The sequence below is a fragment of the Aethalodelphis obliquidens genome, unplaced genomic scaffold (assembly GCF_003676395.1).
Source record: "Aethalodelphis obliquidens isolate GAN/ISIS:26980383/991018 unplaced genomic scaffold, ASM367639v1 scaffold3, whole genome shotgun sequence".
Taxonomy (NCBI): Eukaryota; Metazoa; Chordata; class Mammalia; order Artiodactyla; family Delphinidae; genus Aethalodelphis; species Aethalodelphis obliquidens.
In genome coordinates this window covers 35,878,047-35,892,428 of record NW_020837947.1, presented here as the reverse complement: position 1 = coordinate 35,892,428, position 14,382 = coordinate 35,878,047, and positions in this window count along the sequence as shown.

Below are 14,382 nucleotides of genomic sequence, written 5' to 3'. Positions count from 1 at the left end.
TCTGTGTAAATGAAAGATCCAATCCAAAAAACCAAAAACAAAAAAACAAAAAACAACCACACAAAAAAGATGCAGTCTAACTATGACAAAAGCAGAAAGTGCGATCATTTCATCCTCAAGATCATGTCCTGATCCCATTACTTCATTCAGGTTACTTTTGTTTTTTAATTTACTGCCTCTAAATTGATGCAAAGCAGCTCTTTTCCCACAAAAGAATCTTATCTTTTTCAGCATGGAGAATAAAATAGGGTTTAAAATGCAACCAGATATAGCCCCATCTCCATGAAGCTTCAGGTCGGAAGAGGCTGTGAGTAGTGCCAGAAGCTCATAAAGTTGGTTTGAAGGCAGGATTATCTTGTTCTCTCAAAACAGAAGTCATTAGAACAAGGTGGAAGGCTGAGGCTCCCAGACAACTCCACAGCCAGTAAACGCCAGACCTCTTTTCTTGTCCTTGGCTGAGATGAACTCTTCAAAGAGGGAGACATGAGGGCCCTGGGGCCGAGGTCAGCTCTGCTGCTCCTCACGCAGTGACCTCTGGCCCAAGTGGACAAAGAGACACCGCCTTTTAGGAGATCAAAGCCCCAGCTTTCCTCACTGCTCCTCTTGACTCCCCTCTGAGGAGGCAGAAGGGGCGGTTAATGAGGGAGGGGGTGGGAGAAAAAGGAAGGGCATTTTAGCACAATGCAAATCATTGCTGGGTCCACAAGAAACACTTTTCTGAGGTATCACTGGCCAGGTGGCTAAAGGGTAACCAGCCAGCTGCCTCTGTCATAGCTGCTCTTAGAGACCCCAAGAGCAGAGTTGCCACAGGTAATGAGATGAGCAGAAGTTAAGTCTGGACAGTGGCTCTGACAGACAGAACTACTGTCTAGGGTCTCTCCTTCCAGCAGAAGTCTCTGAGTCATTCATCACAGCTGTCAGAGCAGAGGTCAGAAGGAGAAGGGGCACCTTAGGGCCAATCCACCTTTTCTCAGAGGTTTTTGCTTTCTCCTCCATTGACATCATGCCTCCAGGATGGGGATGTTGGTCACGCAGGACCTTTGTTCCGTTATAGGGTAGCCAACTGTCAGTTTACCTGAGATGCTCCTTCCTCTGGTTTAGCACTGACAACTCCACTGCCAGGAAATCTCATGCAGGGAAAACCAGGACAGTTGGTCAGCCTAACTGTGGAACAGCAAGTTTGCACAGTTGACTGTTCTGTTTGTGGAAAGGTAACTACAGTGGGTGGGATGGTGTCCTCCCCAAAAGATATGTCCACACTCTGATCTCCCAAACCTATGAATGTGAGGAAGAGGAGAGGAGAGGACACACTGGAGAAGGCGATGTAAAAGCAGAGGCAGAGATTGCAGTGATGCTAACACTCACCAGAAGCTGAGAGACAAAAGGAACAGAAGCTACCCATGAGCCTTTGGAGGGAGCACAGCCCTGCCGACACCTTGACTTTCAGACTTCCAGTCTCCACAACTGTGAGAATAAATTGCTGTTGTCTTAAGCTGACTAGTTTGTAGTCATTTGTTATGGCAACCAAGGAAACAAATAGAGAGAGCCTGGTGCTTTGGTGTCTCTCCTGAGGCTACGACAAATTAAGAGTTTTCTGTGAAGACACTGGATGACTAAATAAAGTATGCAGTGAATTAGGGGGAGAAAGAGCTTTAAGATGTATCCTTAGGAATCATTAATGAGTTTAGCAGATTGACTTTTTTCATAAACATTTGTTACATACAAGTTTGCCTCAGGGGAAGAAATACCGACCTCCCTCAGATATGTCTGTATCTCTATATATCTATATACATATCTGCTCAGAACAACAACACATCCACAGGGTCTCATATTTTTGCCTAGTGTCGATATAGGCTGACTTTTCATTTTTAAATTTTCACTCATGAATTAAACTTCCCAGGATAATCTCCCCAAATTAGTAATTCATTTTGTGTCTGTTACTAGAAGATTCCAGTCTTCTAATAATGTGGCACATTTGAAAGGGGCATTGACTGTGACACTGGATTCTTAGTTAGCTCTGGTATTAAATAAGTGATGATCTTGTGCAAGTCACTTTGCCACTCTTGTCCCCATTTTTATCACATATAAAATCAGGAGCTTCAACTAAATGATTTCAAAAAGTTTTTTTTACTTTAGCATTCAAGAGATACGGGTCAAAAGTCAGATTTTAAATGTTAAAAAATACTTTATTTCCACACTAAAAAAAAAATCATCTATATTAAGAATCACATATGAACTTCTCTGGATGAACTTACTTTTGTTTCAAGATGAAGGCATCTCCTGCTTTTGCTTCCTTTTGTATTATACATAAATAAACTTCTTTATGTATTTCTTCAACAGACTGTGGAGGGCCAGAACATTTTATTCAGCAAAACCTTATGCTGAAGACATTACAGTTTATTATGACTGAAATTCTTTAAAGGCTAAACATGAGAAGGCAGAAAGCAACTGCATGAAATGAGTATGAAAGCTACAATTAAAAGCGATGCTACAATTAGCATCTTAGCTCACTTAAAATGAATCACTACAGAGCACGTTTCCAAACAATGTGACGAGAAGGAAAAATACCTATCAATATCTCCAGAGATAAGGTAAAGGAGGTCTGTGTGTTCTAACTCTCCATAGACCATGCCAGACAGGATTATTACTGACCTCAGTGAATACCTGCTGCAACCCACCAAGAGCAGCTAATTACAACTTGTCCATTTGTCCAGCTTTCCTTTTCTTCATGATGCCCATCTAGCCCCTAAAGTGTGGAACACACGCCCCTCCTACGTGTGCCCATGCACCCTCACCTCTTTGTTATTTTTCCTTATGTAGCTGTCTTTTTCTCTCCCATAGAGTGAAGGGTCCTTGGCATCAATGGTACCTTCTGTCTTCATAACTACTGTATGCCCAGCATTCTGTGACCCTGGCTGAACATATCACACCGCTTTACCCACTACATGCCATGCCATGCCAACTAAATTAAAACAAATCACACCAAACGTTTATTTTCTCTGTCGGACTCTCCTGGGTGCATATTGGTGAATGTGATCACTACGTAAGCTGGCTTCATGTGAAGATGTTGCCTCCATGTCATTCATGAGGTTCCTCAAGGGTCCTACTTTTCTGGCCTGCCTAAATATATATATAGTTGTTCTCTTCTCTTGAGCACACTGAGAAATGGAAGATGGGTATCTTCAGAAAAGCATTTTTCAACAAGTGTATCTAAGGACTCTAAATAGATGCCTCTTCCCAGAAATCCCTAAACTCATTATTGATATTTGGGGCTGTATCATCCTTTGTTGTGCAGGTCTGTCCTATGTACGGTAGAATATTTAGCATCACTTAGTGCCAGTAGTGATCTTAGTTGTAACAATGAAAACTGTCCCTGGATATTGCCAAATGTCCCATGGGGGGCACAAAACTGTCCCAGGTTGAGAACTACTACTCTAATCTTTTCTCATTAGCACACTGGAGGAAGAAAAAAATAGTTTTTTTATTGTTACCTTGAAAGATACCAAGAGTCCTCTCTGAAGTGGGTAGGCTTCAGGAGGACCAAGGTGAATGAAAGGTGTATACTAGGACAAAAACCCTAAGCATTTCTCCAGTTCTGCTAGCTCCACATTGAACCTGTCTCCCTTCTTCCCTCCCTCCACGGGACCCCACCCAAGCTCCCAGAATGCAGTGGAGCAGGCTGGCTGGCACACCTCTGTGGTCTGAGCTTCCTCTGATTGGACATCCTGTTCTGCCATTATGAAGTGATACAGGACCTTCCCCAAGAGAAACAGTATGTTATATGACTAGCAAATTTTATTCCCAGCTCAAGCTGGTTCATTTTCCTTTCTGGAGGCCCCACTACAGATTACCAGTAGCGGCAACCGCCTTATATAAAGGAAACAATCTTTGTCCTGAATTAGATTATGAAGAATTCTCGATACACCATTATAAACCTCCTGCTCTCAACAACATGTACTTATGTGAAGTAACAGACAATAGATTGTTGAATTCTACAGCTAAAAGTAAAATCTAACTTTGGTCCTAAATTTCAGCATACCCTCTCCTACCACCATTAACCAGAGCAGTGAATAAACACAACATGGGACTGCTTTCCTTTTTATCCTTTTTCTTTCCATGTTCCTTATTCTGATGACTGTTGGAGTTCATCTGTGAAAGGGCAAAACACAAATAGATAAATAAAAAATTAAGAGGAGATAAGAGGTGAGAAGGAAAAGAAAATGTCTGGATAATTTGCAGTCAGTCCCTGAATAATCAAGATCTAAAGCTACAGGAAGCACAATAATGATGATGGAAAAAGGAAAAATGAGCCAGTCACAATGGAACTGCAGAGGCCAACGGGTCCTCTGTAAGGGACCTTCTCAGCACCGCAGAATAACTGCTGTGGTTTGATGCCTACTTTGTGTTCTGGAGTCTGAAAAACAAAGTTTACACTAAGAAAGCAAATGGAGGACCAAGAAAGAATCCTTTCTTCAGGTAACTGGCTGTCCACAATTATCGTCATCCCTGAAGAGAGGAAATAAAACTGAAAATTACCACGGAAGTTGTCAGAGCCCCAGCCAGAATAAAACAAAGTCAGAGGGCACGGAAGCCTTACATGCCTGAACGAAAAATGTCTAAATAAAACCAAATTTTGTCCCACAAGAAAAATGGGTAAAACTTTTACCCAATTAGAGAAATGTCATCATGATCAAATATAAGCCACATAATTATTACATGGAACAGTAAACATTTTAATTATATAATTAGACACAAATGTAAGGTTTTTGTTTTCTTCTTTTGTGTGCTTGTATTTTTCTGCTTTCATGGTCAGCAGCCTAATGTAGTGATTTAATTACCTCAGAGTCAGTCAGTTAAGCTCGCTGTCTGAAAACTGCCTTTTCACAATGCCCTGAACTGACCTAAAGTGAAACTCAAACTCACCCTTTGTGTCCAGGGCTTTCCTGACAACAAAAGAGGTATTGGTTCTCCTTTCCCCAGATACCAGCCTTGGGCTCACTTCCCAGTCCCTTCTCCTCCTCCCCAGGTCTCCTTCCTCTCCTGTTCCTTGCCCTCACTCCACCCTCCAGCTCATTTCCCTCCCCAACCCCCAACCATGGAAAGGAATGCCCAATCTGCCATCTTGCTTCTCTGGGTTATCACAGAAACAAGAGGGTAGGGATTGTGCTGCATTTCTAGGCACATCAAATCCCTCAGTCTCTAACGGCCCTGACCTTGGCTGCTACATCCATGCAAGGCAGTAGATCACACGATCCCGTTTTGGAGTCAGATGTAAGAAAAGGCATCAGAATCACTGCCTACTGAAATGAGCTGGGCAACACACGATCTGTTAGAAGAACAAGAATTAGACCACAAAGTCTTCCGATTCTGATCCTTCAATTCAAGTTCTACTTAACTAAGGAGAAATACCTTCTACAGAAAAGGGCTCCAATGGATAGAGGTGGATTCTCTAGTGTGTCTCCACTGTTTGTTCCCTCTGCAAAGCAGGCTGCATATGGCACGCACCAAGGTCAGAGCACATTTGAGAGATGCCTGGTACTTTGAGGGTAAGAACCATGCTCAGGACCTCCTACCTCCTTTTCTCTCACAGGACACATGCCCTTGCCCTCGCCTCACTCTCAGTTCCTATGCTGGTACATTCAAAATCTCTATTAGAAGCTCTGGGTACACATCTCAAGTCATTTTCCTTTTCAAAAAGTAGCCTTCTATCATAATACTGAAAAGCTAATGAGAATGAGTATCATGGGGCATTGGTATAGGGGGAGAGAAAGATGGCATCAAGACTTTTTCTTGAATTATTTAAATATGCTACAGGATACGGGTTATTCCTTTGAAATTTTTTTTCAATTCAATATATTTTCTGTTTCTATCGCCTAGAGTCTAAGAAAATATCTAACGTAATGGGACTTTTGAAATCTTCATAATTAAGATCCTTCTGCATTAAAAAATGAATACACTGCATAATAGTTCAAGAGTGTCCTTTGAGAACGCTGAAGCGTGACCCCACAAATAGAAGCTTTTCCACAAATAATATCCTGGGAACAAATTCTATAGCAATTAGGCCCTGTGATAGTCTTAAAACACATTACCACTAACAATTTGGTAGTCTGCTTCTACCACTGTACCTTCTACAACTTCTACAAATTCCTTCTCTAACTTACTTCCTAGAGAAAGCAGTCAGCAGGTGTACCTGTTGATTATGCCACAGTTGTGATTCTCGGGAGCTGCTAACATGGGGGGGTCCGTAGCTTAGAGAGTAAAGACATAAACTTTTATTCTTCAAAGAGATTTGCTTGTGTTGGTTGACTTGCTGCAGTGGCTCAGTTTCTTCAATTGTGAAAAGCATACTAGTGCATGTGTCACTCTCAGAGAGAGATGACGGGAAGTGAGCATCGTACTTAAGAAACTGGCCAGTATGAATTGGTGTTCTTTAGCATGGAGACAGGAAATGTAGTAGTAACAGACAGACACGGTATTCTTATTCCAGAGGATGCAGATCAATACGCTCAGTCTCTCTTAAGAGCTGATAAAAAGAGGTAAGGGATTTAAGCGAGAGCGTAGCATAGCTGGGTGAAGTGAAACAAGAGCCTGTATTTCTGTGGAGACTATTAAAGTCATTTATAAAAGTTGTAGAATATATTTCTCTGTGTTTTTTTTGGATAGATTCTTACTCCATTGATGTGGATGTTACCAAATAATAGCAGGATGAATTCTTAGGGACTCTTCCAACACAGAAAAATGTTTTGTCTTGTTTTGTTTTCAGAAAAATGGTTTAAATGTTCAAAATAGTTCAAGACTATGTATTAAAATGATTTCAAATATGGCTGTTTCCAATTGCTTTAGAATTGTTATTGCAGTCCTAGAGAACATTTATTTTGTACTTAATTGGTTATAAGCTGCTGCTGAACTGATTTTATTGGCTGTTTAAGGCCATGCAATATGGCTCTCTGAGAACTTAATTGTACACACTTAGCTCTGAATATCCAAATATATGGCAATCCCTTTCTACCAGAAGCTGCTTAGCTTTCATCTGTTGTCTCTGCTATTTCAGTTAGAGGAGGTGTTGTAAGGATTTCTATGGCAGGTACGAGATGTGCATACTTCTGTGTTTAACCAGCTGAAATCAGGCACTGCACTGACCTTAGGAAATAGAACACTGAATTTTAACCTTTAGGTCTTTGTCTACCTTTACATTACAAAAGACTTAAGCTTAAAAGAGATGTGGATTTTTACAATTAGCATGCACTACTTTTGTAAAAATCAAGGAACAAGGAAATAAATGTGCAAAAAATAAATTCAAATAGTTTTGAAATGATCATCAATCAGACACTCCTGGCTCATCTATCTTTTCAGTCTCACTTCCTTCCCTTTCACCGACACATACCCACCCAGCCATTCTGGTCTTGCTGGCCTTCCCACATCACACGGGCACCTCATACCTGCTTGACATTGCTTACACTGGCTCCTTTGCCTAGAAGCCTGTCCCATCCTATTCCTGATGAAATGATATTCATCCTCCAAGACCCAGCTTAGCACTGCGTCCTCTATAAAGGTGCCCTTGACCTCTCCAGCAGTCAGCCAACCTGAGACCATTAGAGCATGTCACCCTTTGTCCTGTGCCCTCAGATTCTGGGACCCTATTTCTTTTGTAGTACTTTTATCATGCCAGACTCCTTAAAGTTAAGTCAATTTCTCATTTCCATCTGTTTCCCAGGGACTCGCCTAGAGACTAGGATGTGGGAGATCTCAAAAATATGATTGAGATGACTGAAGCTAATACTGCCACATAGAAAGTTGTTAAGAGGGTAAATCTTAAGAGTTCTCATCACAAGGAGATCCCCCCCCCAATTTTTCCCCTTCTTTTCTTTTTACTCTATGTAGATGAGAAGATGGTTAGCTGAACCTATTGTAATAATTTCACAACATATGTAAATAAACCATCCTGCTGTATGCCTTAAAGCGATACAGTGATGCATGTCAATTATTTCTCAATAAAACTGGAGGGGGGGAAGTAAGCACATACGTATTTATGTGATACGCACACACACATACACAATGTGATAAAAAGCACCTAGCTTACCTTTTTTAGTCATTATCCAGAAAAATATTGTTTTTCACGTAGTTGCCATGAATATCAAAGCATTACTAAATGCTGTAATGCTGCTGTTACTAAAATTTTAATGTTCTCTAGTAACTAGAAATGCTATCATAGTCGAGAGTAGTAAAAACAACTATTTGATAACACTGAAAATGAAAACGAACACAACTTTGAAATAAAAGAGAGACAGAGAAACAGGAGTGAGTAGTTAACCTGGCCTGTAAGAAGTAGGTAAAACATTCACCCTGTAAGTAAACCCGGCCAGGCCAACACCAATCAAACACCAACCTAGAGGTCCCCGTGAAGGTTTTTTCAGATGAGATTAACATTTAACTCAGTAGACTTTGAGTAAAGCAGATTGCCCTCCATAATGTGGGGGGCTTCGTGCAGTCAGTCAAAGGCCTTCAGGGAAAAAGACTAGCCTCCGAGGAAGAGGGAATTCTGCCTTCAGGTGGCCCTCAGGCTTGAGCTGCAACATTAGCTCTTTCCTGGGTCGCCAGCCTGCCAAGCTGCCCAGCTGCCCAGCAGATTTTGAACTTGGCAGCCCTACAACTGTGGGAGTCAATTCTTTAACAAAGGTCAATAAATCAATCTCTCAATCTTCTCATATATATATAATATATATGTCAGAGAGAAGTATATGATATGCATACATATGTATGTGTATATATATATATATCTGGTTCTAGAGACCCTTTTTGCCTAGAGACCCTGACCCTGACTAATATACCCACCTTAAAAACTCTCCATTTTTGTATTTTTTATTACTCTAGTCTTAACACCTAGGTTTATCGTTATGGATGTGGCCGTTAGTGCTTGCCTGTAGTGGGAACTCAAAAATGCAAGTTAATTTGAATTCAATAGGATGAAAAGAAATAAGTTTTATAGATTTGGCCATTTGATAACCTGATAGTTCTGCTTTCTTGTACCCTAAGGGGTACAAACACAGTAAAATGAGCTCAGCATTCAGGCTGGTGCTATGGAAATCTCTTAATAACTGTGATCTTCAAATATTATTTCTCTTTAGAATGAAGGCATTGGAATAGATTAATGGTTCTCAAACTATGCATATCTAGAATGGCGCTTACAGAGGGGGGATAATTAGAGCCTGGCCCCGACTTTCCAGCCCCCTTGCGACCTTTGGCTGCAACGGGTATCTTTATTTTAATGTTGTTCTTATACTATATCTTTCCACCTGCAATAAAACACAGATTCATAAGCATTGTTATATTAATCTAATGAATCTTCCTTAGCAATTGAACTGTGACTGAAACTATTATCACTCCTGGGGACCAAATTTTAATAGGAATTGAATCCAAACATGGAAATCAAAATGTAAAACCGTCTGAAACCATGTCACATAACTGAAGAATTGAAAGAAGCAGAGAGGTATCATTTGGTATAAAAGATGTGAAGGATCGTAATATGTAACAGGATTTTGTCTGTCTCTTTCAACTCTAAGATTGCACTAGTAATTTTTTACATATTTCTAGAAGGCAAAACAAAACAGTAGAATAATATTACTTGGAGATGTTTAAATACGAGAATGAATTATCCAACAATATTGGGGCGGTTTTAACTGGAATGGGTTTTTCTGCAAGGCTGAAAGTTCCTTGTTTCCAGGTGGTTTAAGAGACTGGATGACAAGTATGTATAGATGGTACTATCGTCTTTCGTTTTGAAATTATACATGATAATTTCTACATTCCCTTTCAATGTTAGTATCTTAAAATTTTAAGATTTTTGTGAGTATAGACAAGAAGAGTCTCTATTACGATGACGTCAAGATTAACTTTTTTCATGGTATCTTTAAAAAGACTTCCTCTTCCATGTCTGAATTCATCATGCACTGTGTATACTACACATCCCTTCCCACTTCTCAGCAAAAGTGAGCATCTAAGTTTCAACTTAAAGTCTAAAAAAAAAAAAAAAAAATCAAAGCTTATTTTCTTACAAATTTCCTTGTGACTAAAACAAGGAGGCAAAAAGGGAAACTGTAACTGAGCATTAGCACTACCTCTGAGCTGGCTGTCAAGAGCTGGAACAATGCATCCAGGAAACAAATATAACTGTGGTGTTGGGCCCCGGGGGTAGAAACTGACGTGGCTGCCGGAAAGAAAACTCATCTCTGTGCCTCAAGCATCTCAGGGCCCAGGGTACCAGCTTGATTCTGTGAGAAGCACACCGGGGGGTAGGTAGCCCATTGGGTCCAAGTGTAGAGAGAGGTTCAAAAACAGACAACTGTGCTGCAGAGAGTGAGGCTAACCTCCTTCCCAGCGTAATGGTCTGAACTGCTGTTGATGGGGCAGCAGGCGCGGGAGACACACCTGATGTCAGCCAGCAGTTGGCGGACCCGGACCCGGATCTGGAGATTTCCAGGGTGGTAGGTGGAGAAGCAAACAGCAATTGGAGTCTGAGTCACCGGGAACTGAGGACATTTTGAAATGCCGATTCCAAGGGAGATGCCGGAGAGGGTGATGGGACCTAACCTAAGGCCAGGTTGGAAAGGGGAAAGCAGCCTTTTCCTGCAGACGGTGGCTGAGTGGCCGCGGGAGGGAGGGCTCAGATGCCAGGAGAGTTCCGGCAGCCAACGCCCACGTTCCCACTCCCATGGCGGTACAGGAAACAGTCTTGGGCTTTTCTCCTCAAAACGACTTCTGAATAAAATACAGTCGATCCAGCAGGTTTCCATTTCATCCCAAAAGGTAGCATCTTGTCCAGGAGACGATTGGAAAAGCCTCTCTGCCCAAGCCCCCCAGGGCAGGTAATATGTCGTTAAAGGAAGCCTGGGAAGAAGTGGGCATTCCTCTCACCCCCCCCCCACCCCCAACCCCGACTCAGGCATCACAATCCATCATGGTCTAACAGTTCATAAATTACCAAAGAGGAAAACTTTCCTCATCTCATTTAAAGCAGTGAGGTGTATATAGCTTTAACAGATCCAGGACACTCATCTCAAGCTGAGAGTGTAATTTCATGGTAATAATTTGTTTACAGTGTTGCTGATTGCTTCCTATTTCTCCCTGCTAATGACTTTTGCACCTTTCCACTATTCCTTTTATATGGGCTGCCATGGCAATTACCCTACAGGAGGCTGTTTAGACAACACAGAGCCTTTCAACAGGCTGCTGGGAACTCTACTGGGCACTCCCAAGATCTGAAAGTCTCTTTCATATAGATTCTTCCTTTTTTGGAAAAAAAGCTTTTTTACCTTCTGTCAATATATTGCTCCCTCACACTCACTATTACTCTTGCAGTGTATAGATATTCAGGAGGCAACTGAGCAAAGCTAATTGGCTGTTCATAAATTTCCTGGTGACCAAAACCAGCTTGAGGAAGGTGGTATGGAGGGGTTCGATTTGGACGTATCAAAGAACACATCTCAGTTAGGCTGCAAGTCCAATGTGGAATATCTTGGAAAGCGTGTTAGCGGTTGGAGGGTCATTTGAGAGCCTTTTAATCTTTACATTTTTAAAGCAACCCGTGCTTGCACATTTTGGCAAAGTATTTTCTTCCCCTATTGGCAAAGATTTCAAATATGAATGATGAAGTAGCTTTTTCCCTATTTGGTGGAAAAAAATAAATAGCATGTTCCTCGTGTCACCAGGGAGCATAATGCATGAAAATGTCAGGGAGTAAGGGGCACACACAGCAAATGTGCAACACTGGGCTCCCCCACCTCGCAGCCTGTCTCCTCCCCTCCCGGTTTCAACGCATCTGTTCTTTCCATTTATTCACCTTCTTCCAGCCACTGCTTTTCTCTGTTCCCTGCCCTGCTCACCGCACTTTAATTCTGGCAGAGGCAGGGCAGGATCAGAGAAGAGGACAGACAGTAAAAATACCCCAGCCACTCAGGTTCAGGCATTTGGTTCCACTGACCAAGTTCACCATTTCAGCCCAAAGGTGAGTGTGAATGAGGAACGGAATAGAGATCCAAGATACCGCACGTGCGTCAGCAGCACTGTGACAGCCCAGGCTCTGAATCACAAGGCATTTTAATCCCTCAATGGCAAACCCACCTAAGGAAAAGGGTACCTGAAACCAGACCAGGAAATATTTGTGCCGGAGGCAGGGAACTCGATCCACACCACTTTTCTCAGTCACTCAGATTCTAATTCAAAACAAGGACGAGTCCTAACTCCAGAAACAGAGTGTTCTCAACCCCCAAGTCAATCCTCCTGAAATGTAACACAGGAAGCTTTTACCAGGCCTGTCATCTCAAGATTCCTTTCTATGTTTTTTGGTTCACTTTCAGGAAAGTCTTCTCCTCAAGGTCCAGGGCTTTCCTGCTGCCACATCCCTCTTGTTAGGAAAGTAACTTCTGCAGCCTCAGTCTCTGGAGAAGTTGAGCACCCCAGTTTGTTTCATATGCATCAAAGAATCAATCTCATCATGGGTGGGTTTCATTCATTCATTCTTCTAGCAAACATATATAAAGTGCCTACTCTGTGCCGCACATTGTTCTAGGTGCTTAAGGTACATCAATGATTCCTGCCTTCACGGAGCTTATATTCTAGTGGTGAGTGGGAGGGACAAGAAACACAGTAAGTAAGTAAGTAGGTAAGTAAATGACCTCATATGCTAGAAGGCGATAAGTGCTATCAAACAGTTGAATAGGGAAAGTGGATGGGGAAGTGGCAATAAAAATAAGGTTGTCATGGTGGATCTTATTGAAGAGGACACATCTGAGCCAAGTCTTAAAGAAAGTAAGGGAGTTATCCAAGCAGACATCAAGGAGAAAGGACTAAGGAACAAATGCCCTATAACAAGAGCCTGCCTATTGTGATCCAGGAGCAACAAGGATGCCCCTGGGACAGGATCTGAGTAAGAGGGGGAAGGTAGTAGACAGTGAGGTCAGAAAGGTAACAAGGCCTTACAGGCCCTTGAATGGACTTGGGATTTTATTCAGAGCAAAGTGAAGAGTCATCTGAAAGTTTTTGAATAGAGGAGTTGAATGACCTGGCTTCCACTTTAAAAGAACTTCTCTGACTGCCCTGTTGAGAATAGACTGTGTGTGTGTGTGTGTGTGTGTGTGTGTGTGTGTGTGTGTGTGTGTTGGAGGGTTGGTAGGACGGTGAGGGAGAGGAGTTAGGAGACCAGTTAATCCAAGCAAGAGATGTTGGCAGCTACACCAGAGTGGTAGGAGTGGAGGTGGTGCAAAGGAATCAGATTCTGGAAAAGTTCTGAAAGTAGAGCCAGCAGGATTTCCTGATGGACTGTTTGTGAGACGGGAGTGAAAGAAGCGTCAAGGATGACAGAACTTTGTGACCTAAGCAACTGTAAAAGTAGAATTATCATCACCAGAGGTGGGGAAGACACCAGGTAGCAGAAGTCAGATCGTGGAGATCAGAAGTTAGTTTAAAATAGATTGAGTTTAATAGATTTCTAGCATTTAAAAATGATTACAAGATATTACAATAACATTATATGCTGTCTTGGTATCTGACAGATTGGAAACATTGAGATCTGCACTTTGTGCATGTCTAGAAAAGCTCCAAAGTTAGGAAGAATACAGCTGAAAAGCAGCCTAGGATCTGCAGACAGTGATTCTATGCACTAATCTTATCAGTGAGTTAAGAAAGTGCACTATCTTTTCTGGAGGAAACCACTGGATGTTAGACAAGCTCCTTGCTTGAAGAAATTGACCAGCTTGTTCTGATGAATGTGATTTCTTCACTCCCTCTGTCGCCCTGCCAGACTCACACAGGATTTCCTGTGAACAGAGCAGGGTGGAGATAATGATGAAGTACCATGGCTTACAGTCGTGGCTCTCTGGGAAAGCCTACAGAAGCTGCCAGATTCAGAACACAGATCAGAGGAATCGGGGCTTTACCCCAAAACTAATAGTTTCCGTACCGGAATAGCCCATGCTTATGCCTGAAGTAGAAGGAGCAAAAAGTCTTCACGGTTGGATGAAACACAGAATTTCTTATATAGGAAGTGTCTGAAAGCTCAAGCAAAAAACTCTGTGGGGTGGGTAGTTTTTGTGGGGCTACAAGTAGGAGGGAGCACGAAAATACCTGGCTGTTCTGCCTCTTTAGCACACGAGCCCAATCTTAACCAAAGCGGAAATTAGGTCTGGGATGGCATCGCCCAAGGAAGGAACTCACTGAAAATTCTGATGGTTATTCCTAGAGCAAAGGACCCGTAGAGTAAATTTTTTTTCTCTGTTCTTCTCTTTGGAACATTGGCTCTAATAAAATAGATACTTGATTCTTATCAAATAAAGATGAAAACAATAACTGTTTGACCATACAAATTAAACAGAATTTCAGAGCTGCATT